Source organism: Myzus persicae, unplaced genomic scaffold (genome assembly GCF_001856785.1).
Source record: "Myzus persicae strain clone G006 unplaced genomic scaffold, MPER_G0061.0, whole genome shotgun sequence".
NCBI classification, from domain to species: Eukaryota; Metazoa; Arthropoda; class Insecta; order Hemiptera; family Aphididae; genus Myzus; species Myzus persicae.
Genome location: NW_019102098.1, coordinates 529,468 through 555,131, shown reverse-complemented (window position 1 = coordinate 555,131; position 25,664 = coordinate 529,468). Strand labels below are relative to the sequence as shown.

Here is a 25,664-nt window from a genome sequence, read left to right as displayed (position 1 = left end):
AAAAAAATCGATAGGTTGCTAAACTAGAATTATGACTAATAAACAAATACAATAGTCAATAATAAACACTTATAAGTGACAAATTTAGTATTGTAAAATAATGAATATGATTCATCGTTATTAATTATGTAATACGTTCAATTATAGCTTACCACAGGAGCACAGGATTAAAATTTACTTATTAAAAATAAACTCCTTATAGTTTAATACAAAATAATAGTTCATTTAGGTTTCTGAACATAAGTTTGGAACACCTATTACCACCGTTGCCCGTCCGTCCGTTAGTTACTAATACACAGTTACGTTTATTTGTATTAAGATTTCATGACCTTAGTTCTATTCAATGTGAGCTCATACTAGCCAATATTAAAAAATATCAAAATATGAGCAGGTATTTAATTATAGGGGCTCATAAATATCTGGTGTCAGGATAAGTGTAAAAACAATATTATTTAATTTACCGAATGACGATGAATTATATTTAATGAACAGTAACAGTATTTAAATAAAACAATTGACATTATAAAATCGACAAAACAATATTAAATATACAAATAATGAGAGTGTACGCAACAGAGCGGCGGACTCAATGTTATCGCGTCCCTTCTGTGTGTAGAACTAAAATACAAACGAAAATAATATAACAATAATATTAATAATAATGATAAGCTCACGGTATCGCATTGGGTGCGTTGTCATGAACCGTTCATAGTAATGATTACTACATAATATAGGTTTATAGTGGCCTATATTAACAAATAGGTCAAAAAATATAAATGTTACCAAATAATGATGTTTAAATTGTACAATATGTAATCATATAGTTAATTGCGTTGCATTAAAATACGTTTATAGACCGAGAATTTAGCACGCTTACAGAGTGAGATTTCCGAACTTGTTTATTTTTAATCTTATTTTGTCACCCAGGAAATATGTTTGACCTTTTTTAAAATTTAAATTTAATACACAAAATATAAGATTTTATTACGCATACAACCAGTTTGATATTTGATTTAGTCTTATCGATTATTAATCAAACCAAATAATTGAATACATAAAATCAGATTTTGGTCAGTATTGATCCCTGGTGTGGAATGTAGTTTGACAATTCTTCGTGCTGGTCGTTCAACAATGTATGAATCCGAATGGCTTATTATTTCTAAATGTTCTTTTTTTGTACATCGTCAACAATTCGTTATTTTTTGGCCTACTTTATATGGCCAAGTATGACACATGTTAAGCATTAATTTATTACAAAACTTATTTGAAAAAATGTTTTGTATTTATCCTTTTATGTGAATGTGAATAAGTATAAAATATTTACATATTTACTTTGATAATAACATTCATAAAATATTTAACTCGTAGTTTTTCCCCTTTCGATCTAAAGTTTACAGTCAATAAGGTCGTATAATTTAATAATTCAATAAAAGTGTAGAAAGTTTTTACCGTTACTAAAGATGAAAAAGAAATAAAATATTAAAAACTGTCAACCGTTTTATGCACTATAAAAATATTTTTCTTATTTATAAAAACATGTTACTTAGTAAACTAAAGGTAGTTTTTAAAAAAAATTATGAATTTGATTTTTAAGTAATTGTTTTAGTATTAAAAGTTTTAATATCCACTTATACTAGTATAATATGTATTATAAGTTAATTTGTAACAGTCGTTTTACTTTATGAAAAGCTGAGTTTTGTTTAATTATTTTTATAACCTAATATTTATTTTGGAAAACGGTTCATTTATCATGTGAGTATTGGTTGAGACAGGTTAGAAATAAATTCTCAAAAATAACGTGCCATATATTTATTATTTTATTAAGGTCATTCGTTATACATGTACACCATTTGAACGCTACCGATACTGACAACAATAAATCTATATAATAATGTTTTTAAAAAAATGTATCTTAGAAATACATGTGTAATAATTGAACTAACGTTGTCTTGTCACATTTCATTACACGAGTAATAGATTTTCTGAAGACAGAAATACTTTATAATTGTCATTCCTGGAATCATCTCATAAGTTGAGAAGATAGAAAAAACACAACCACATTTTGTTTTATGCAAATTAAAGTAATAATATAATATTCGGTCTGTCATTAGAAAAAGAAACACAATGACACAGGATTAATAATTTTAATTCAACGAGGAGAACCAATTGAGGAAATACATTAACTAAAATACTCTTCCTCTTGTCATCCTACTATTATTTCCTCTTCATGTCTCACCTTGTGTTTTGCTCATTTGTAAGTCAGAATTCTCTTGCTCGCTTCGCCCGCATTATGTTCGTTGTTAATGCTACAAACCTTCATAACCCTCTCACTTTCTATCTCGTGACTGTCCCTCTCTGTGTCTATAATATGTCAGTGGACAAACGCGCCCGAAAAGGACTTTTCGGTCTCGGGCATTAGTTATCCGTTCCTAGCGGCCCACCCCTAATGTCACATCAACGTTGCTCATCAAAAACGTGTACACTTGGGAATTTATTAGGTGAGATACATTATGCATATGATACTATATTTTGAAACTCATAGGCACTTATGTGTTTTGGGCATTATATTATTAGTACCTGTAGTTTAGTTTAAATAGCGGACAAACTAATAACTACCTCTGTACATAATATGATTTTATCAAATATGCATTTACGATTGACTTATAATAATATTATCTAAATATCAATATTTTTACTTTTATGTATTTACTGAAATACAATATAAAATTGTAGTTATAGTGCTCAAATTATTTTTAATGTTTTATTCTAGTTGATGAACATTTACATTATGAAAAAAAGACGTATCTACCTAATACAACTGATGAAAACGTTAAGATCTTAAATATAATTCCATAAATATTATTTGTGTGTAGTGAAAATTCCAATTTAAAGTAGGGACTTCTATTATTGGTATACAAATCAAACAAGACTACTTATCTTTTTTTTTTATTTTAAAGAATAAATTGTTATTCAATTTAATAATTGTCTTAATAGACACATTATTCATTAAATAATGAATTATATATAAATACATTTATAAGGTTATTTTTCAAGTTGGTCCATGTAATTATGTGCCACTTTTAATTGTTGCAAAATTACGAAATTATAAATTAAAATTATTTGGTGTGAACAATTACATTTCAAGATAATTTAGGTATAGTATATATATAATATATATATATATATATGTATATACACTAACACTAGGCTAATATCCATATTATGTTATTGCCAATCATAATTTAATAATTACTAATTGTACAATATTATGTAAAATACGTATTGAGATATAGTAATTTAAATGTTAAAATTTCAATAAAGGAAAAAAAAATTACCTTTCAAGCTTATTAATAAGCTTAATAATATAAAAGGAAGCTGAATTATAAATATGGCTTTCAAAATATTCACATAAAACCTTTATTAATCATCTAGCTCCTAACTATACGACTCTCTAAGAAACATGGAAAACAGTGCTTTGCAACAGAATTTTGGAGCTGTAGATGAATTCAGGCGTTCAAACAGACGTTTGGGTGTTCATAACCATGCATAACTATTTGGGTTAATAGTTAATTCTTAAGTAGTTTAGGAAAACTTACATTTTTTTTTATTTATCATGAATACAATTTGGCTTTGGTGACTGGGATATAGCACTACTTATATGCCTATGTATGACATCAATACATATACAAATATACTGAAAATATTAACCTACAGTATTAAAATACAAATTAAAAATACTAATTAAAATACAAATACAAATTTAGGGTATAGTTGCTTAAATAAAATTAGTTTTTTGTATGACATATAATTAAAGTGATGAGAAAATTTTATTAATTAGCTTAATGAATAACGATTAATTTATATTTATGGTTTATTATGCTTGCAGAACTGAATGGTAATTCTTCATTCTATGGTTCTGAATAAAATTATTAAAAAAAAAAAAATGTATAACCTACTTTTTAAATTTTTAGAATAATCCCTAGAATATCATTTCAATTTGTAAAATATTACTGATGAGTGTTAGTGCGATAATATGACGATAACTATACGGTAATTATAACAGTATGACAATTTAAATTATCTGATCATTGTTGTTGCGTTAATAATTATTAAATTTTCTTTGAAGTTTATCTCTAAGCATTCACCCCTCAGGCCACGAATAACTATTGAAAAATCGAATTAACCACAAAAAAATTATATAACGTGTCAAATTACTTAGCACGTGAAATTTATAAATAAATTGTCAAGTTTCTGGTTAACCTGGATGTTTTATTTTGAACAATTCGGGTGTTTTTAAAAAAGGTTAGGTATCTGCAGGTATATGAGTTTTAGGTGTTGGATTTTTAAAGGGTTTATAGGCTTGTTACGGTATCTGACGTAAGCCAACTACAAATTTATGACTGTGGGTCCCTATTATAATTTATAAGAGTACATTTTTAAATCATATTTTTAAAAAAAAATTGTTAAATAGGAAGTTATTATATTTGTAGGGCCAAATACTCTTTATTAGTTTTCAGATTATCGAAAACAATTATACATTAGGTATAACGATAGGGTCAATAAAGTCGATAGACCGAGATATTATTTATACTTTAAGTTAATATTTTTGTTTTTATATTCAATATTTTTTTCTTGTACTTAATATTATTACTTCGTAAGTTGATTTATAATACATTTTTAAAATGATGAAAATACTAAAAGTAAGTAGTTGTATATTGTATAATATACATTTATTTTGTAAGTTTTATTTGTACAGCTCACAAAAAAAGAATCGCCTAAACTCTAATTTAAGGGGGGAATGAGATTTTAGTAAAGTTACAAGGGGTTCGTGGAATGAAAAAGGTTGGGAACCACTGAAATAAACGAAAAGATAATAATAATAATGATGAGCGCACGGTATCACATTGGGTGCGCTGTCATGAACCGTTCACTAATAATTATTACTACAGTATAAAAAGTAAAAACAAAAAGTATTATAAGTCTCTAATATTTAAACCAGGGAAATGTTAATACTATCACCATATTATAATGCATATAAGTCTGATTAAACCTGCAGTATATAGTTCCGTTAAGTTTATAAATTGTAAAAGTGTCAACTTCTTTGGTCATTCTTATTGCTAACAATAGTTTTTTTGAAGTCTGTATCGATTATGGTGTTGCAGGTAATGATTTCGGAGGGGGAATATTGTGTTCTATGAAATAAATGTAAAAACATGCCGGGAAGAGTGGTTGAGAATTGTTGTTGGAAAGAGATGATGGCGAGTGGAGACAAAACACAATTATAGTAAAAGTTTGGGATTTATCCATAAGACCATAACCATATAATATTTTAGTTTCTTGACGGCTGTTTTACATTTTGTATAATTTGTGAGTATAATATTCGTATCTAATATGCCTGTGCAATTCGCATGTATTTTATAACTTAATATTACAATGTTCAGTTTTAATTTTTAAGTGTGCATTTTTTTTTTCAATGAGTGGGTTATATAAAAACCCTAAAAAGTATTGTAGTTATATTGGAGTTTACCAAAAACATCCTTATTTAATCATTGATTATCCTGTATGAGATACACTAAAAAAAGTTGTGTAATGTTATAGTGTATTTATTTCTTAAGTCAAAAATATAATTAATTATTTTATGTTCTATTTTTCTATTTGTTATCCCACCTGAGACGAAATATAATATGATATATTCTGCACCCGTCACCAAAATATTTTAGACACAGAAAGTCTGACCGGTTGGTCAGAGGCGAAATAGAAACCTCGCCTTTTTTTTTCTAAATTCTCATAAAGAGGGATCGATTTGCCTTTAACGTTGTGTGTTTCTGGTTGATTTTAGGGTTGACTTTCGCCTGTCTAAATCCAATATTCGTACGTTTCATTTTATCCTTCAAACTATTTGCACACCCCCACATTTTTCTATCTACCTTGATGATTTCGCTTATTTTCAACGAATACCCTTCTTTCAGTGTTTCGAATAACATATTAGGTATAGGTAGGTACGTGTTCCATTTCAATTTTCAATTACAACCCTATCATAATAGTAATTTTAAATTTACTATTCAACACATTATATATTTATTGTCTTGTGCTCCCACCAATATAAACTAATTTTTATACATTTTATATTATATTTTAATACCTATACAGGAAAATAATAATAATTATATACATTTTGTATTGTATGGTATAGTGAATATATTATTATCGTTAAAATTAAAACACAACGTAAAGAATGTTATTGATTTTGAAATGATATTTTTATTTTTAGTTTATACTAATGCAATTTATGATACGAGTAGAAATGGTGATTTCCAAAAGTTGTATGATGGGTATAATGGTATATACTTATCGTTATCAATCGATTATGTATTAAACAAAGTTGTTACTCTGAACAGAATATTTTAAAATGTATTTAGTAGTTAATTGCAGCATACATTAAAATATTCAATACCATAAAAGAAATTTAAGCGATCCCATTTTTGACCAACCTAATTTAGTATCTTTTTTCAAATATATTATTGGTATACAGCAATTTAAAGGCCAGAATATCATGCTGCCCATACTATTAGAAAATAATTCAGCACAAAATTAGTCACAGGGTAGACCTTGTATTACTTGTATTAGATCAGAAAATGAGGTGAACAAATATATATGGAAGCTTTAAGGTACGTTTCCCTGCAGCGTCTGGACTCGGCGTCCAGCGTCAACTACCGATTCGGATAAAGCCGGTGTTATAACGATGTGCTGCCCCACTGTTTGACGCTGTGGGGAAAATTTACCTGTAGCGGTGGAGATTTAAATTTGAAAGAACGAGCATCTAACAGAAACGGCTGTATAACGCTTATACCCGAAGAAGAAGAAAAATCAATAAATCTGTTTCTGTAGTAAGCGAAGAAAATCAAGTTTCCAATACACCTGTTAATTGTATATCCCGTCTAATTTTTACATTTTTACACTAATAAATTTTTAATTTTAATTCACATGTATTTTAAAGAAATGTTGGGGATCTTAAAGTTAAAAAGTTTCTATCATACTTTGTTTTGTATTAATTTGATCATATATTTAGTTTTTAGTTTTTTTATTTTCAGTCAAAAATAAATCTATTTTAAAACATGTTTTTATAACTAGTTTTTATCTTTTCGTGTATATTATTGACTATTGTTATGTTAAGATAAAAGTTTGTAAATTGCACAATATTCTTATATCATGAAATTTAGCATTCTATGTCCATACAAAATATTTAAACTTATTATTGAAAATTACTAGATATTAAGTTTCCAGTTCCTAAAACAAAACTTTTATTCATAAGTTATTAATAATTTCTCACCAAAACAGTAGAAGTAGAAGTTTAAATATTTACATTTTCCGAAGTTTCAAAGCTTTTATATTACTACTGTATAAGTAAATAAAAATGAAAACATTTTTAAATAATCTTTTCATAAAATATATTTATGTTATTTTATTTCATTCAACAGATTTGTTGTTTATTTTCTATATTTGAGTCCAAATATGTAGTTTGTATGGGTATCAAAAATTTAAATGTGGATTAAACTTTAAAAAAATTATGAAAGTGAGATTCAAAACAATATTTTAGGAGTAATGGTTTAGTTAAATACTATTTCCATTATTAATTTTTTTTTGTAATATCACTCTGTTACTTTTGTAAATGAGAACAGTAAACTCTTCAAACCCAAAACATAAAATCATTATAATAATTTATCTAATCTAACTACAATTTAATTAACATAGCATAATAAATAACCACTTCGTATTAGTTTTTGAGAAGACGCTGTTTCTTACTTTCTTAGACATAAATCGTTAGATACTTACATTATTTGATATTTGATATTTCAATCATTCACAAATATATATTATATATTTAATGCCGATCAACTATTAATCGGGGCCTACTGAGAAATACTCTAAAAGTGTTTTGTAGTTAGGTACTTTACTACATAAATAATCTAAATTGAAAATGGGTAGCATTTTGTAAGGTTCAATTTCGAAATCATTCATTAATAGTTACAGTCACTAGGTAGAAAAATTCCGTAGGTATTCTATAGTCAAATCTAAACTCAGGTTGTTTCCTGTCTCATTTTTTTCTGCTTATTGCCGCAGTGTTGTAATTAGATAAGTACTTTTTTTCTAGACACAGATAAAGATAATAGATATATGGTAGATAGGCTTTAAATATCACAATTTATTTATAAAATAATATATATTTTAACCTTTACAGTCACAAGTGTACTACGTAAAATTATGCAGGTAAACAATATTGTAATAATATAATATGTGGAAACAAAAATCGTTGTCATATTTTATTATTAAGTCTTAATTTCTAGAAATTACTGATAAATTGGTTTTATTATAGCTAGAAGTTTGTATTAGGGAGCTAAAGTTATCATTATTTATACGCTAATTTGTGAATTGTTGGAAATTTATATTTTATTTATAAGATTATTAACAAATTTTGTCAAAATAATAAATGTAATTAATAATTCTGAAATGCACTTAAAAATATGATGTTATGTGTTTTCAATAATAATCGAAGGATTACACACCAAGTTAGATGAAAGTTGTTGGTTTGGTTACTGACTTTGCAGATTTATAATAATAAACACCAATACTCTCTCTTGAGACCTCGCATATTAGTAGGTAGGTAGTAGGTACCTAGTGAAACAGTTAACTGAGTATTATACTACTATCGATCCGAGTCAAAACGTTTTCTGTTTTCCATGTCCCGATCATATATTTATTAGTTATATAATATGAGTATAGGACTGTATATCAATTATTTTACAATTTTTTTTTTTACTCGAAAATAACTTATGTTTAGTTACGACTTAAAAAGTAGAAACAAGACTTCATATTTTCAAACAAATATATAAATATTTTCAGTAACAATATATTTTCTAACTGACGTTATATTTAATATATATATTTATATTTAAGTTTTTATTTATATTTAAGTTTTTATTTATAGCTAATAAAATAATTTTTTTTGAAGGTATATATTTATCAATGTCCTTGTTATTTATTAATTGCTCATAATTTTAATCAAAAGTTTTAAATAATATATTACAGGAACTTAGAAGTATCAATAACTTCGAATTTATTTGACAACTCACTGAGATGAGTTTTAATTCAACAGAAAGTGTCGTACAGTCTCTCATTGATTAGAATTTAGATAAATTAGTACTTAAGTGTTACAACTATAGAAATGTAGGAAAATAACAGCAAGTCACTAGAACTATAAAATATAATTCACAATCTTTTTTATAAAAATATATTTACATCCAAACATTTTTAACATAGGTACCTTTTGACAAAAACAATAATTTTACAAATTATGGTTTCTGCCGAGTGTATAATAATATTCGTAAATTAATAAATTAATATAATAATATTTTTTGTTGAAATCAAAAGGCATATCGCATATTATCTTAAGAACTAAAGAATGAAGTTTTTTTCATTATCTTCTACAAAAAATTGTTGAAGGCAATATTACATTTATACTTTTACATTTTGAACTAAAAATTAAAAAAAATTCTAAAAATTATCGATACCGTTCATACGCTAGTCTGAGGCTGACCATTGGAGCATTTTGCTTCAGCCTGATGTGCAGTATTCTTAATATTGCAGTTTTAGCACGCTTACTTAACATAAAAAGAACCCAAAGAAACACGATACTCGTTACAAGACGTATCAAAATAACCATAAAGTAATGAAGTAAACCAAAGTGGCAATAGGAAATATTTCTTATCCTTACATAGATGTTATTAAAAACGACACCACTCAGGCACATATATAGTGCGATATCAAACATCTATGTCAACACAACACATAGTGAACTACCTAAGAAAAACACCTTACCCATTACCCATGGTATATAAACTAGTAACAACAACTCCAATCAATTATATCCGAATTTCCTGATTTCACCAAAGGATACACCGATCGGATCAAAAATGAATAACAGTGTAGAAGTAGCTGTAGTACTCCAAGACTATACTGACACTGTCAAATTTAAGTTCTATCTACACGGCTGAGGCAGTGGCAATTACTTATGCTCTGAAAGTCTGGACCTAAAAAAAATAATGACTCATGCACAAAGCGGTCATCCTCGGTGACTCACTAATAGTACATCGAGAAGCATCGGTAGCAATTTTGATAACTTCACTAATTCTGGATACTCGATATGTTGATATGGATAATTAGCCATACGTTGTTCTCATGTTCAATGTATTGTTAATTCAAAATAGGCTCACACAACATTAAAATATTTTTTCCTCACATTATTAATTAAAAATATTATGTTTCACAGCAAACAATAAATTCAAATATTAGTTTTTCGTTTATAAATAATTAGATTTATATCCAACAATGTGTAACTGCAATGGATCCAAGGAATGTCTAAATTTAACCGAATTAAAAACCACACATACAAATGTCCACTTTCACTTGGCATATATCGATAAAAACAGAATCCCCATCAACAGAATAAGAATTGGACACACATTACCAGCTAATCAACACCTCATTTAGAGAGAGACCCCTCATCAGTACCAGTTATTGTACCACCTAAAAAACGTTTTTACCGAATGTCGCACTTACGAAATTGAGAGACAATAGATGCGGGAATTTCCAATATTCTATTTGAAGCACTCCTCCCGGATAACACACAATAATTGATTATCTTCCTCAACGTCTCAAAAATTGATAAATAATTGTTACAATGATAAAATGTTTCAAAAAATGTAAAAACGTAGGTATGTGATCTTTAAGAGTTTGTAATTTAAAAGATCTAAGCTAAATCTATAAATAAACAAATATGTTTTAAAGTTCAAGTGCAGAATTTTTACTAATTGAATATAATTTGTTTTTATTCGTGGTGTAATATTGGGTTTTATAATTGATTTTATAATAATATACATTATAAAATCAATGGTTTTATTGATTTTGTACACATTATAACTGGAGACACTTGTGAGGGAAAAATAATGTTAGTTGTTGGGTACCTATAATTTTTTGTTGACTATTTTGATGCATAATATGTTACCCGTACGGCCGTACAGGCATTTGATGTTAGTGGATTATAATGAAAATAGCCAATATAATGGATATAGTTATACTATCTGAATTACCCCGTGTGTATGTTTATTTTTTTCATATTTATAGTATATCCCTAGCTTTAACTTCTCGGAACAATTCTTTTCTATAAGAAGGGCAAAAATGATAAGTTACAGGTAGCTAGAAGTCCGTGGACAGCCGTGCCGCTCAATACAAATATAATTGTTAATTACTCCACTAATACGCAACATCTTTGAAAATCCTTTCTTAATGCACGGTGAAAATATGAGAAGAACCTCTATTCCAAATTTCAAATTGGTACGTTGCGTAATTTTTGAGTTACAGTGATCAGTGACTAAGTGGTATTTGTATTTTATATTTTTATATATATAGATTTTACAATCTATATTTTCGTACAACTATCTTCGTTCTTCAATTAGAAATATGTGGACATTGTTGATAATTTTTGTTTATCTACTCAATATGGATAAATTAGTTGCTCAACTTTTCAGAATATTAAAACTTATTACATCAAGAGCCTATCTTATTAAGATATTTTATTATAGGTATTAGCAGGTAATGAATTACCTATCCTATCATCATGTATATTATATTTATCAAGCATTTAATTATTTTTCGTTATTGAAAACCAAGCCAGGAATCACTCTCAACGCTCAAATGTTTAGAGCAAATTTTATATTCCAAGAAGTAATGGCAGACACCAAAAAAAAAACACAGATCATTGTAACAACAGTTACGCAATAAATTCCTCGCTAAGGTCAGAATCTAATATCTTAATAAATTGACATTTAAGAGCAATGAAAAACGAATACAATTATTATAAGAGTTTAGACTAGGAAATGATCAGTGCTGTAACCCATAGCAATAATAGGATTAGTCCCGACTGTACATATTTTCATGTATTATATTATATACATATTACGTATGTAAATTATACAATATACATGGACCTTAATTACTTTCCGGGACTTACCTGGATCGAGCGTATTGGAATAAATTACTAGGTGGTTACAGACTATAAATCGTTGTTTATGGACAACGCTCATATTATTATGTTGCTAAAAGCAATTTTTAACTGCGTGTATACGTTCGTATCCAGATAATATAATTAGTAGTAGTAGATTGTTAAATGCAATAAATGATACCATAGATACCATATTATATTACGTAATCTAGTTAAGCTAACCAGTCAACAAATTTTTAGTGCAGATAGATTATCTCAGTCAATACTTGATAGCGCATTAAAAGTGTTAGATGAATAAAAAGTCCATAATATTTCACAGATCTGATTTCTGATTTGTTTGATTTTTATTATAAAAAATGATACAACTTATTTTTTTTTTGTTAAACTGTACTAAATTTAATTTTTGAAAATTTGATTGTGAACTATGGAACATATTTTATTGTGTTATTTAAACATCAATAATTATTCAATTATATTGTATTCTTCCTGCACTACTGTATCGTGTGAAATGAAGTAGGGAATAAGCCAAATTACTATAACACCAATATGGTACTATTCTTTTAAATTTAAATGTAAATTATGAAAAAATAGGTAGGATTTTAATAGAAAATAAGTATTTAGATTTTAAAACAATGTTTCAACGAATTATTGGATGTGGAGTCTATATAATACAATTATTCAACATTTTTCAAAATAATATTTTTGTAGAAACCTATTAAATGTATCAAAATTTAATCAATAATTAATTTAACTACCTAGTCATAACTCATAAATAATAAATGTTCCATTTTTAAAAATAAAACAACCTTTATTATTATAAAATATTTTTACAAAACAATAATATTGTAAAATAATAAATAGTTACATAACTGCAGAAACGCAGTAAGTTATTTTTTAAAAGTTATTATATTATTATAATTAAATACAATATTATTAGACGTATGGACTTAATACAATAGACTGATTACTGAATAGACAGCAAAGGTTCTCTGGATTACTTTTTATTTTATTTTTTGTTTAAGATTGTACTGCCGAGACTCGATGGTGATACGTAGTTCAATTTATTCAGCTAAATTGCATTTTAGACGCCTTGAAAGGTCGCCTAGAACAGCTCTGCAGTGTATTTATGCTTATATTGAATAAGTGAGCTGTTACTAATAAACTGTATAAATACATACTTCAAAAATTATTTTTTAAGGCTAGTTTTAGACTTCTAGTAAGGAAATTCATATTTATGTTAGTATTACAATATTGTTTAGACCATATTAATGCAATATTATGTAAAACTGTAATTGATTCATGAATGCGTTGTTCATATTTATACATATTAAACACTTATTTGTGTATGATTATTTAGTGTATGTATTCCATTGTTTTGATTATATTAGCTATAATACATATTAACTATAGATATTTAATTACTATTATGAGTCTGAATGAAATAATTGAGTAGGTAATTTTGATGGATGTATTAAATGTAAATTTGATGATAAAATACATAAGGAGAAAAGACTTATTATAGAAAAATTATTATTCTATAGTTTAACGACGTGTTACACTCTTACTAATAATCCAAAATGAAATTTCAATTGATATTACTATAATGTCAGACGAGTGTGACTAAAGACCTACTTAATATTTAACTTAATACGGTAGTTTATAAATTGCACCAAAATAACGATGTGTAATTTGAACCACTGCAGGTAGTCGAACATAGTGTTTGTAATTTGCACTAAAATAAGTATCTTTATTCTTTGTATTCAATTACTAGAATGATAGTAATAATTTTTTGGGATTTCTAACTACCTTGTTTGGTAATCATTTATTCTTTCGAATCAATTTATGCAATATACATTTTTTCTATACATACAATTGTTATTAATATTTTTATATTATTTTTTTAATTAACAAATTTAGTTTTTCAATGATAAGACTCAATTTGTAACACAGAAATACATACTTATAAATCTATTACAGATATATTGCTATAACAATCTTTATAAGCTCAATTTGTGTTGGGAGACATCGTATGTATGTATATTTTTGCTATCATGATTTATGATAAAATTATACATCATTTCATAAGTAAAAACCAAGCTAAAATAATTATGCTAGGATTATATAGACACTCTTTATTAAAATCTGAATTGCATACAAATATTTTAAATTATTAAGTGTTTTAAAATTATATTTTTGCCTAAAATAATGTATTTATTACAATATTATATGATGTTTTTCATACTTATATTATTGCTATAAAGTGCCTAGTTTTGAAGTCAATACTGACGTACCGTAGAACGGTATAAAAAGGTAAGTTACAAAACTGCTCAGAATCTAAAACAGAATATTCTGTTCTCAGATTCTTATATCTCAATATATTATACTGTACTATCGACATTTTTACGTATCTAGATGGCTAGATAGGTATTATAGGTACTACCGAAAGAAAAATCGATTTGAATGTTGGTGCAAACTACAATTCCTATTCCTAACTACCAGGGATGGTCCAAATTTTTATTTTGGTGCAAATTTCACATGTTGCATTTTTTTGGGGTCAATTGTAGTGAAAGTTATGCCACGAAGGTCCTATAAAACGTCTATATTTACTTATAAGTTAATAACATTAATATAAGATAAATTAAAATATATTTTTGTATTATGGGCTGTAGTCAACGTGCACCAAAATTATTATGTTTATTATAATTTATATTATATTATACATTATCATATATTACTGATATTAATTCATAAGTAATTACCGACACATCGTAGAACGGTGTGATAGGTTCATAGTGTAAATAGCTTAAAATTACCTAATCCAAATATTTCAAAAATTGAATTAAGTGTAGAAAATAATAATGTACAAATTGGCAATAAGTGTCAAGTGCCTACGATTACTATTTATGAAATACATACTTAATAACTAAAATTGATTTGGTTAAAAATGGGTTTTGAGTATTTTTGAGTATTTTTTGTTGGGAATCCCGGATTTAAAAAAAAAATACTGTGGGGTTTTTACTTTTAATCTTTTACAGTAATGTAATACATTTGAATGAACATTTTACAGTTTATATTTGCATCAAAAAATAATTTATTACTATAATAGGTGTAGTACCTACCTATGTTACTTTTAATTTAATGTTAAAGCTTAAATATTTCATACTAATTATATATTTTTTTTAAAATGACTCATTTTCACGTTTTTCTCTTAAGTTATGTAGGTAGTGTAATAAATAAGCTTTTTATATTTTCTTCTCAGATCCATATACTAGAGAAACTTTAAAAATTATTACTTTAATATACCGTGGATAAATGTGGCCAATTTTCAATTTATTCAGATAACAATACAATAAATACATTATAATTCTTTATATTTTAAACATTATTGATCTTCTCGAAATTCTAAATTGAGAATAAGTTGTACATTTTATCACAAAATTAATTGTAGTGTTATTTATTTATATAGTAGGTACCTAACATTGTGTGCATATAACTACGTAATAATGTAATATAAAAACATAATATAATGCATGAGTTTATGGTAGGTAGTTCAGTCGGTATTAAAACGTTGAATGTGAGTATATTAGTATTTTTATCCTCTATAAATTATAAATTTTAAAAAAAACGATTAAAAAAGTTTTAATTTAAAAACATTCAGTTTTTACATAAAAACTCTAGTACTGATTTTTAAATGAACTATAATGTACCTCCACATTTGTATATTTCTGACCTACAGTTCATGTACTTTGACAAGATAAGTTTTTTCATATTGCTAGGATTTTTAAGTACTGCGGTAGACAAGTGAAGTGTATGTTAGTATGTGTCACTCGAGTGGCCATTGCGAGGTCATATTTCGATCAATTATTCAACGTATTTTCTACAGAATGTCCCCGGTTTTCTGAAACCAGAAATATAGCTTCATATAATGATTTATTATGATTCCACATTGATGCGACTGATTATAAATTAATATTATTACTTTATTATATTCAGTTATATGTCTAATAAAAGGGTTCTATAATAATTGTGCACAATGAGCATATAGTTTACAAAAGTTTGTGTATTTATGAAGCCATTTGTCAGAACGTAAGTCTCAATAAATAAAATCAATAATAAATAAATAATCATATAATATGTGGATCATCACGTATGTCATTATATTATATTTGTAGCGTATACATTATACATGTTGTTTTATATTTGCGATACCGTCGAGATGATTTTTCATGATATGTGTATTATAATAATAATTATTAGGTATATGTGCACTGTGAAGTATATTGTTTACCACTTACTCGAGGACTGGTTAATATTTATATATATTTGAAATAATTTCTTTTTTTCGGGCTCTCCTATTTCGGGCACTTATTCATCCGTTTTAACGATTAATTTATTTTGAATCCACGCGGTGGACTCACCACATCAGCCCTCCACGGTCGCCCGCCCACACATCATCTATCGTCAGCACGCGCAAAGATGAGAAAATCAATTTTCCACTCTACCAGCATATATACTATGTGACGATGTACTTTTACCTTCACATTATTTTATTTTATTCACTATTCTGCATAACGGTGTACCAGTCAGTAGTAAATTATGATCTCCGCCGCCGACAGGTCTGCAGGACTCGCGGCGTGAGATTTTCTACTTATCATCGGCGTCCAGCAGCAAAAATAAAATTGAATACACTCGTATCTCGGCATCTCGCGGTCTCACGGCCATCCACGTGCGAAATAAATTTTCTACCAAAAATACACTATTCGTCTACCCATGCATATTGCATAATATTGTACTTTATAAACTGTATTACACTCATAGATTATACGAGCTTTTCCGTTGCGTTAATAAACCGCAAAATAACTGAGTCATATCATTTTGAAATGTTTTTAGAGCATACTATTTATCATCAATTTTTAAATTTTTAACAAATAAATAAACGCTCAAAAAATTTAGAAAATGCTAACGGTGCAGTGGATTTTAAAAGACGAAACTTTACACAACCAAACGCAAAAATAATTTTGTCTTATTATGCTTTTATGGGCTTACCTGCCAATTATTACGACTTGGGCCACTACAATATAACTGCAATGGTGACGACGGGGGGGTCAAAAAAATAATGCTATAATTGTTATGACGTGAACGCCGCCGCCGCCGCCGCCGTCGGAGTCGTCGAAGTTGAAGTCGAAGTCACAACCCGGTATGTCGTCGGAGTCGTCGTCGCCGTCGTCGTCAGAGTCGAGGGAGGTACACGCGCGCCGGCCGAACGCGAGCTAAAGCCTCGCACTGAAACGGCACAGCGCTGCGGCGGCATGGAACGGAAAAAAACACACTACACAGCAATCCCAAAGGGTAATAAGCGTCGGCGCGGTTGTATCTTTCTCTCTCACTCGTTCGCTCTCCTCCCATCGAGCGCCGTCATCGGCGGCGGCGCTAATGTTTGGGTTACCCGGCTATATACGTGGTAGGTACCTATATAATGACGACGACGACGACGACGACGACACACGGACCGTAAAAGCGCGTTCGGCGAGGCTGCTGCAGTGGGCGCCTGCACCGCATTATTGCTATTGCCGTTTTGCGTCAGTGTAACGGTAGCTCCATACTCGGGGGTGGTATTCCGTTGCTTTTTAAATACGATTTCTTAAAGAACTCATTACTATATTATGCACCCCGAATACTTGACAATACTTTATATCCCTTCGAATATAAAAAAATACATTTTATGTCAAACACTGATCAAGAAAATGCAATTGAGTCAACTGACATGCGGTGCTTAGTTTTTTGCTGTGTTCATTGGTATATATAAAAAATAATTTTGTTTTTAGAATATTAAATGAACTTATTTATAGACCTATCTTTAGATCAGTTAGATGTAATACAAATAAAATAAAATAAAATAAAAGTAATAACGTTGCTATACATTAATATACCTACCCACGATTGAACCACTATATTATCCTAACCTCCGCAATACAACATGCGAATTGTCGGGGGACGTTAGTTATGTCGTCTTCGATTGCAAAAATATTGCATACTTAATGACTTTCTATAAAATAAAAATAAAATTATAATATGTACAGTAGATACATAGGTACTTAACATATTAATTTTTTTCGTACTTTTTTTTGGAAAATATAAGAGTTGCTTATTTAGACACTCCAATTCAATTATTATTATTAATATTTCATGTTGCCTTTATTTTAACTTTACGATTGTTGGTTAATCCACCCAACCTATCAACTCTTGATCACCATAATTTTAAATTTAATATAGTTCCGAAAAATATACTTTTATATAAATATTGACGCTCTAAAAGTTTTTAATTAAATATTGATTTACATTTAAATAGCTTGGAAGAACCTGTGACCCGTGAATTTTGTTCGTTGAGCTATCTAAGGACTCAAATAATTTATAGACGATTTATGCCTGTGTGTATTGTGTGGGGCCACAACAACAATGATAATACAATTGTGTCTGCAGTTGAAAACTGCTCATCCATCGCATCATCTCGTCCGCCCAGAATTACATGTAACTATTTAACAAATAATAGAGCTACCACCTCGGGGGACAATGCTGTTCGTCATTTTATAATATTATATTCGTTTTGGATCTTAGCACTCGCCAGCTATTAATTGTTGTAGGACGTAGGTATGCGATACTATACGTGCTCAATCAACCTCTAAATGTTATTAAATAACTAATACCTAAACACTATACAATATACATGTTTAATGTGTTATAATTTATATTATTACTGTTTTTGTGGCGTTTGCGCGACTGCACCACCAAGAGTTGTAGTGGTAATGCAGTGATGGTCGTAGCCAAGGGGGGGAGGGAGGGTAAGATTCAGAATCACGGAATTTTGTTTACCTGATTTATGTTTTAAAATTTGTAATTAAAAAATATATTCATACTCTCCCCCCGCAATTTTTTTACTGGTTATGACTCTGGTAGTGGAGGATGAGTAATATGGATTACTATAGGTAATGGTAATACAGTGTGAATACTGAATAGTATGACATTTATAAATACTTTAAACTTTTTAAAAAAAAACCCCGAAGTTTTTTCCTGCGTTCGCCCCTGATGTATGTGCTTTAATGTAATGAGCTTATTAAAATTCTGATTTATAAATTATTTAATTGGCTAGTTGGTATTCTTACAAAGATAATACTTTTAAATACCTTCATAGAGTTTTTAAGAAGTGTCCTTTTTCATGTGGTCAAAGCTGAGGCGAGAACTACGATAGTATCACTTCCACTTCAGTTGCATCGTTTTTGGTACAACAATAAGTAATAACTACCCAGTCAATTATTCGTACAAAATCATCTCACAAATGATATCTATATTTTTTACAATACATGCCCTGTGGTGTGATGGCCGGAACCTACATCAAATATATAATATATAAACATGTGATACAAAAAATTTAAAAAATGGAGCCCCGTTCACCTCCCTGGGTGGCACTGCACCATCTGCGATCTGCCGCTCACTTTCCAGGTCTTCCTTCTCTGGAATCCTCACTTAATATTTCATAAAGTATAAAATTCGCCTAACAGCGATTCAGCATAATAGAATAATAATTTTTGGTTCGTCTGTAACTCTGTAGTTTTTCCTTACTAGGCTCACACAACAAGTCCGTGGAAGGTCCTTGGTTGTGAGCGGTCGCGCAGGGAGCTTCTCCATGCCTACTGTTTTAAGAAGTTCTGTTCTTGACGACTACGAATACGAATTGTTCCCGACTTCCCGTTACTTCCTGGGTTGTCTACAGATAACATACGAGTTAGTTTCAGAGTTCTCTACAGATAACATACTAGCCGATATCGATGAGTTCACCACAGGTTGTAAAAGGATATGAATACCTATGCTTTGTGATTCACCACGAGACTGGATTTATGATGGGGTTGAATGACTAGCAGGCGGTAGCCCAGTAACCATAGGCCCCACACAGTTATTAATTTATTATTAATAAATGAAAATGATACCCATTGGCCATTAGTAAAATTTAGTATAAAATAGGTTCATAATATTAATTTCCACTGCACAACTAACAACCATCCTAGTTTACAGACAAATTAAACTTATCATGTATCTAATTAAGTAGTTATTCAACTGTAAGTTCAGAAAATTGTTCATGTATTAAAAAAATATATATTCTAGAATTTTATTTTTTTCATTTAATATAAAAAAGTTATCAACATATTAATAAAGGTTTTTTATTATTGTATACTAATACAATACTATATATAACCAATGGCGAATGGCATATTCAGGTGCTCATTCATTCATTCGGAAATACGTATTTGGGAAAACGCACCATAATTAGTTCTTACGACTCGTGTGATATTAATATTGATTTAATAGTTGCATAGTTGCATGGCTTTTAAAGCAAAATACCAATCATCAACAAATCTAAAGTAATTAGATTCAAAGATTATTAGTATAATTGTATTTTACAAACATTGAAACATCATAATGAATATTACCAAGAACGGATTATAAATAGTTATATTTACTGTTTATAATATTTAAAAACACTCAATCGACATTTGGTTAGAAATAAAATATTTAATTTTTAATTTCCTTTCAAATATATAAATATAATCTAATGATTCATTTTTTTGAATTGTATTCAATTTACCTAATTCACTTAGTAATATAAAGTGTATTTAAATAAAGGGAACTCATTTTTTTTTTTAACGGAAATTATGTGAACAAATGTGTGAGTACCCTACTAATCGATTCTAATTGTTAACTATATATTTTCTAATATTATGAATGTGTTTTAAATTATTTATGTTACAAAAATAGAATTAAAAATGGTTTTTGCTTATTCCAACCTTTTCACATAGTTGTGTAATTGTCAGGGTTGGTAACCGAAATTTAAAAATAAACCGGAGGGGACCTTATGATAATATTAGCTCCAGAACGTCACCGGAACCCTTTTTTATTTTTCTTAGGATCTTCGGAAACAATACCGATATTTTTTGGTAGAGAAATGTTCTGTTTTTTTAGTTTCTTATATTATTTATCTATTTTTTTTCTTTTCTTTTTATTTTGGATTCAGGTCATAATTACTAAGGCCTGATACTGTGTGGGAGGGGAGAGGGTGGTTGGTTGGAACATGTATGTATGGCAAGGATGTGTTGCTAAAAACCCGATCCGAGTTATTGCAACGACGGCCGGTAAGTACGCTCATAGCTTTGCCGCGGTTGAGCTTACGACTGCGCCTCACCAGTCCACCTATTTCATTTATTTCGGTAATAAGAATAATCAGAAGAAAAATTAAAGAAAAATAGGAGTTTTTACTCAAAACTGGTTTTTATGTTTTGGTGTAATCAGTGACTGTACATATTTTAAAATTCACCAAATGCTTATAGGACCATTTTCCTTGCAAGATAAAATGTTCAAAATATTTTGACTCTTTCATAACTATTTATACCACTTATAACCACAGAAAATTTCCGATTTTCATTAGTATTTTAATATCATAATCTATAAAAACTTGAAAATTAATACAAAGTTAATAATGCATGAGTTGTTATATTAGTGTAATTTGAAAATAAAAATTGAGCTTACATCTAAAATGTTTTTTCATGAGCGTCTGAAATTAGAATCTTGACACTCAAAATCATGAAAATCTGCAAATGATTTTGAGTTAGAAATTCATTTTTCTTTCTACCTATACCTATCTAAGATTTTAGAACTAATACAACATTTTACTATATTTTACTTTTTACTATATAAAAACTCACATTAATTTTGTATGAGTGTTATGAGTTCAAATGTTTTTGACATTGGATACTCACCCTATTTAAAAAGGAATAGAATGATTTTCTTATTTTGTTATAATTCAATATCGAATAAATATAGATACTTGACATTTTTAGCAAATATTCATTATTATTTTTTATATAGTCCGACAATCTTCGTTCAGAATGGTTTTTCGATTTTATATTATTCAATTCAAATTTAAAACATCTATTACAGACCTACTCATCACTTACAACCGGGTACTCTGGTACCCACTTGCCTATATTTTTAAAATAATTTTCTATTTTTCATAATTTTGTCGACATTTGAAATTCATAAGCTTATTAGAAAAAATTGTGGCTATATATTTTTGATAATTCAGGTTATTCATGAGAAGCGTTGTTTTAGATATTCAAGCTTTTAGAACGAGGAAAAATGATGTTTTTATGATAGAAATCTTGCAGTAATCTGTACATACTATATAATAGAGCAAACAACTACATAATAGATATATAACATATAACCGAATTTTCTATTGGTAATATAATAATGATAATAATAATATAAGAATATAATAGTGTAATTTTAAAGTTTTACATTTATGTTGCACTTAGTTATACATCATTGTTGACAAAAAATATTTATAAATATGGTAACTATTTAAAATTAAATTTACTTTTACGCGGTTTAGTTATTTTTTATTTTTGTATAATTCTTTATACAAAGTTCACCCGTGTATTTAGAATTGATATCATATATTCATATGTATGTTTCGTCCATCATTATGGCATTATGTACTTGTGTTAGCTACCAGGCTACCTGCCTACCTATTAATATCATGTTTGAAATGTTTAAAATTCCATTAGACACGAACTTGAAGTGATCTGACATGGGTACCCACGAGAATTAATAGCGTACTAACGGGAAACTCCCATTATTAGTATACTAACTAATATTAGTGATAGTGATAACAATCACAGCCTAAATTCTGTATGTCTGTCAAGTAAATATGAAAAAATATAATTTTATTTGACATAACGCATGACAAACGGCAATTGTATTGTATTCATCTATTAAAATATTTTATATTATAGTTCAAGCCAAATAATAAATAAATTAAGTATTTATAAAAAAATATTGTAACATAGCTACCTATATGACTATATAACATTACATTTCATTATGTTAAATTAATTATGATACAAAATGTAGGTAAAGGATTAACCTTAAATTATTACAGTTATGGAGTTCAAATGAAGATTGTTTATCTTAATTTAGTTGTATATTGCTTGCAATTTTGATAAATTATGTTTTTATAACTACAATGTCAAGCTTTTTTTGATAATATTTACAGTGATTTTTTATTACAAATTACAATGTTTTGTTTTGGTTCTAAAAGTATGTAACTGCACATAAATATTTAGAATCAAATATATATATACAAGTAGGTTATATCATTAATGAAGTATTTTAATAATTGCATTCAGTAAAGTAATACTATGTGGTAGAGGGGGGAGGTAGGGGTTGAACTTATCATTTTCTTAATAATTATTCTAATAGTGTTGCCGTCAGTTTTTAGTGGACTGTATAGGGATGTTTGTTATTTTTATTAATACATTCACTATTCAGACTTAACCTTTTTGGTATAACTACACCATTTATTTTATAAGTCGGTGACACGCAAATTATGTACATGGAGTCATAGACACACGGCTAAACACACACTAAATAAGTAACATAATTAAATCCTGGTCGAACAGATATCGGCGAGAGTAAGATAATATATTATACAATATAATGATACAGATAAAAGTAATAATAATAATAACTACATTAATGATATAATATACTCGTCAACAAATAGTTACCTAATATATTATTTTTACTTACCAATTATTTTATATTTTATTTATTATTTAGGGCAAAGTGCACTACGCGATTACAGCAGATAACAATAGTACCTATAAAACGTTATTATAAACAACTAACCAGAAACAGTTCTTCTATTTTAAGATGTAAATTTCTATGTGAGTTCATCAAAAAATATTTGAATTAATAAAAGTTTTCAACCGGAGCTAAAATATAAGGGATTCTACAGTTTTTTGATATGAACTATTGAATACTTATAATTATTGTCTAGTGGTTCACTGACTTATCAGACTATTAGCTATTCGATCATTATAATAAAGAATCATAGCTGTAGACTAGAATACCGATACCTACCCCAAAAGTGCAATTTGGGAGCAGGGGAGCTAATACACTAAGTACTGAAATTAGCACCCTCAATTATGCCACTTGAGGATAATTATTAAAAAAAAAAAATTATATCCAATAAAGTACACTGTATACAGAATTACTATTTGCTGTCTTATCTTATTAATATAACAAAAAATTATAAAAATCAATATTGAGAAAATCCATTCTCAAGTGCACATCTAGCTTTTCTAAATGCGAAAAATAAGATTGACTGTGCTTTAGAATAAGCCCTGGGAAAATAATAAACACCTGCAACTTTTACTTCCAATCGAATCTTTTTAGGTGCAAAAAAAAAGATTTTATAGGTTAATGTTGCATATCGTGTTTGACATGATGACGATTAATATAAAATAAATAAATAATATTATTTATTGTTAAATATATCATAGACAGTATAACGTTAGGGCTTAGAGTAGACAGTCAAATGTTGGAAAAATCGAAGACCTAAAATGGGTAACAAAACAAATAGCATCAAGTTACATGATTCACACTAAATGATAATAACTATAGCTATTGCAGTAGAATAACAACATAAAAATAATATTCCAAAACTCAAAAGTGTCTAAAAATATAATGATTTCTCACTATTAGGCTCTCAGCAGTCTGCAATCTGCATCATTGAACCATATAATAACATAAATAAATAATAATAATATATTATAATAATAGTAATATACTTATAATAGTATATATATATCATATAGTTCAATGGTCTGCATGCGTCGACAGACAGCACGATTTATAATAGTACTATCACAGAATAGATTAAATAGACTTCATCTATTCTGTGGTACTATCTTAAATTGTGGTCGACAGTATTATAATATTATTCTTTATCATTCGAGTTTATTAAGGGGCCTTGCTTTTGCCGTCAATTTAAGTTAAAAACACCTTTAGTTGTAACAAAACTAAAGTTAGTTTATGTTGTCGGAATTTTATTCTAAACAAAATTTGAACTCTACAAACAATTGTCTATAGATCGTTCGGAACGCTTTGTAAAAACTTAAATCTTAGATTATTGTGCATTGTAGTTGAAAACTTGAAAATATGAACTTTTTCAATAATTGAAATTAAAATTTAAAAAAACCAACGTGCTTCATACGACCCGCAGACACATTTCTGATGAATTCAAATATTTTGCAGAATCAAAATCAGACAATGTCAACTAACCTTAATTTTGTCAAAACAATAAGTAAGTTTCGTATAGCGGATTTGATATTTTTATCATGTTCGTGACATGTGCATGCGCTTACGAGAGTGGTACCCTCATTGAATTCCACTCACATTAATAATCATTTATAATTAACACATGGATCCGGTAAAGACGAAATTAGAAATTGCCTAAATGTTGCCCCTTAATTAACAGTCGTAACGATTAGCGAGGCCCCTTAATATTATCTAAAACTGTCTGAATTTTCATCATAATAAATCATAACATTGATATTGAATCATTTTTACTTTCTCTCTCACTTTTATAATAAATAACTTAAACTCACGACTATTTGTTAATAACCGGTTTAAATTTGTGTTAACATACATAACAATTAATTAAGTATACCATTTTATAGTTATTTTACAATAGGTCAAACTAGTCATAAGA

At 28.2% G+C, this 25,664-nt stretch overlaps 1 protein-coding gene across 5 annotated transcripts in view; it reads right to left on the bottom strand.

Moving 5' to 3' along the window:
• The window catches only part of LOC111031204 (beta-1,4-N-acetylgalactosaminyltransferase bre-4-like), a 38,641-nt gene extending 21,287 nt beyond the window's left edge, over positions 1–17,354 (bottom strand). For 3 of the 5 annotated variants that reach the window (XR_002604175.1, XM_022311055.1, XM_022311054.1), the window contains exon 1: positions 17,105–17,354. The gene's annotated coding sequence lies outside the window, so the exon portion shown is untranslated. Of the gene's footprint in view, positions 1–461; positions 627–17,104 lie in introns of those variants that run through there. The other 2 variants (XM_022311052.1, XM_022311053.1) reach the window with 2 other exon arrangements.
• Positions 17,355–25,664: the final 8,310 nt, after the last annotated feature.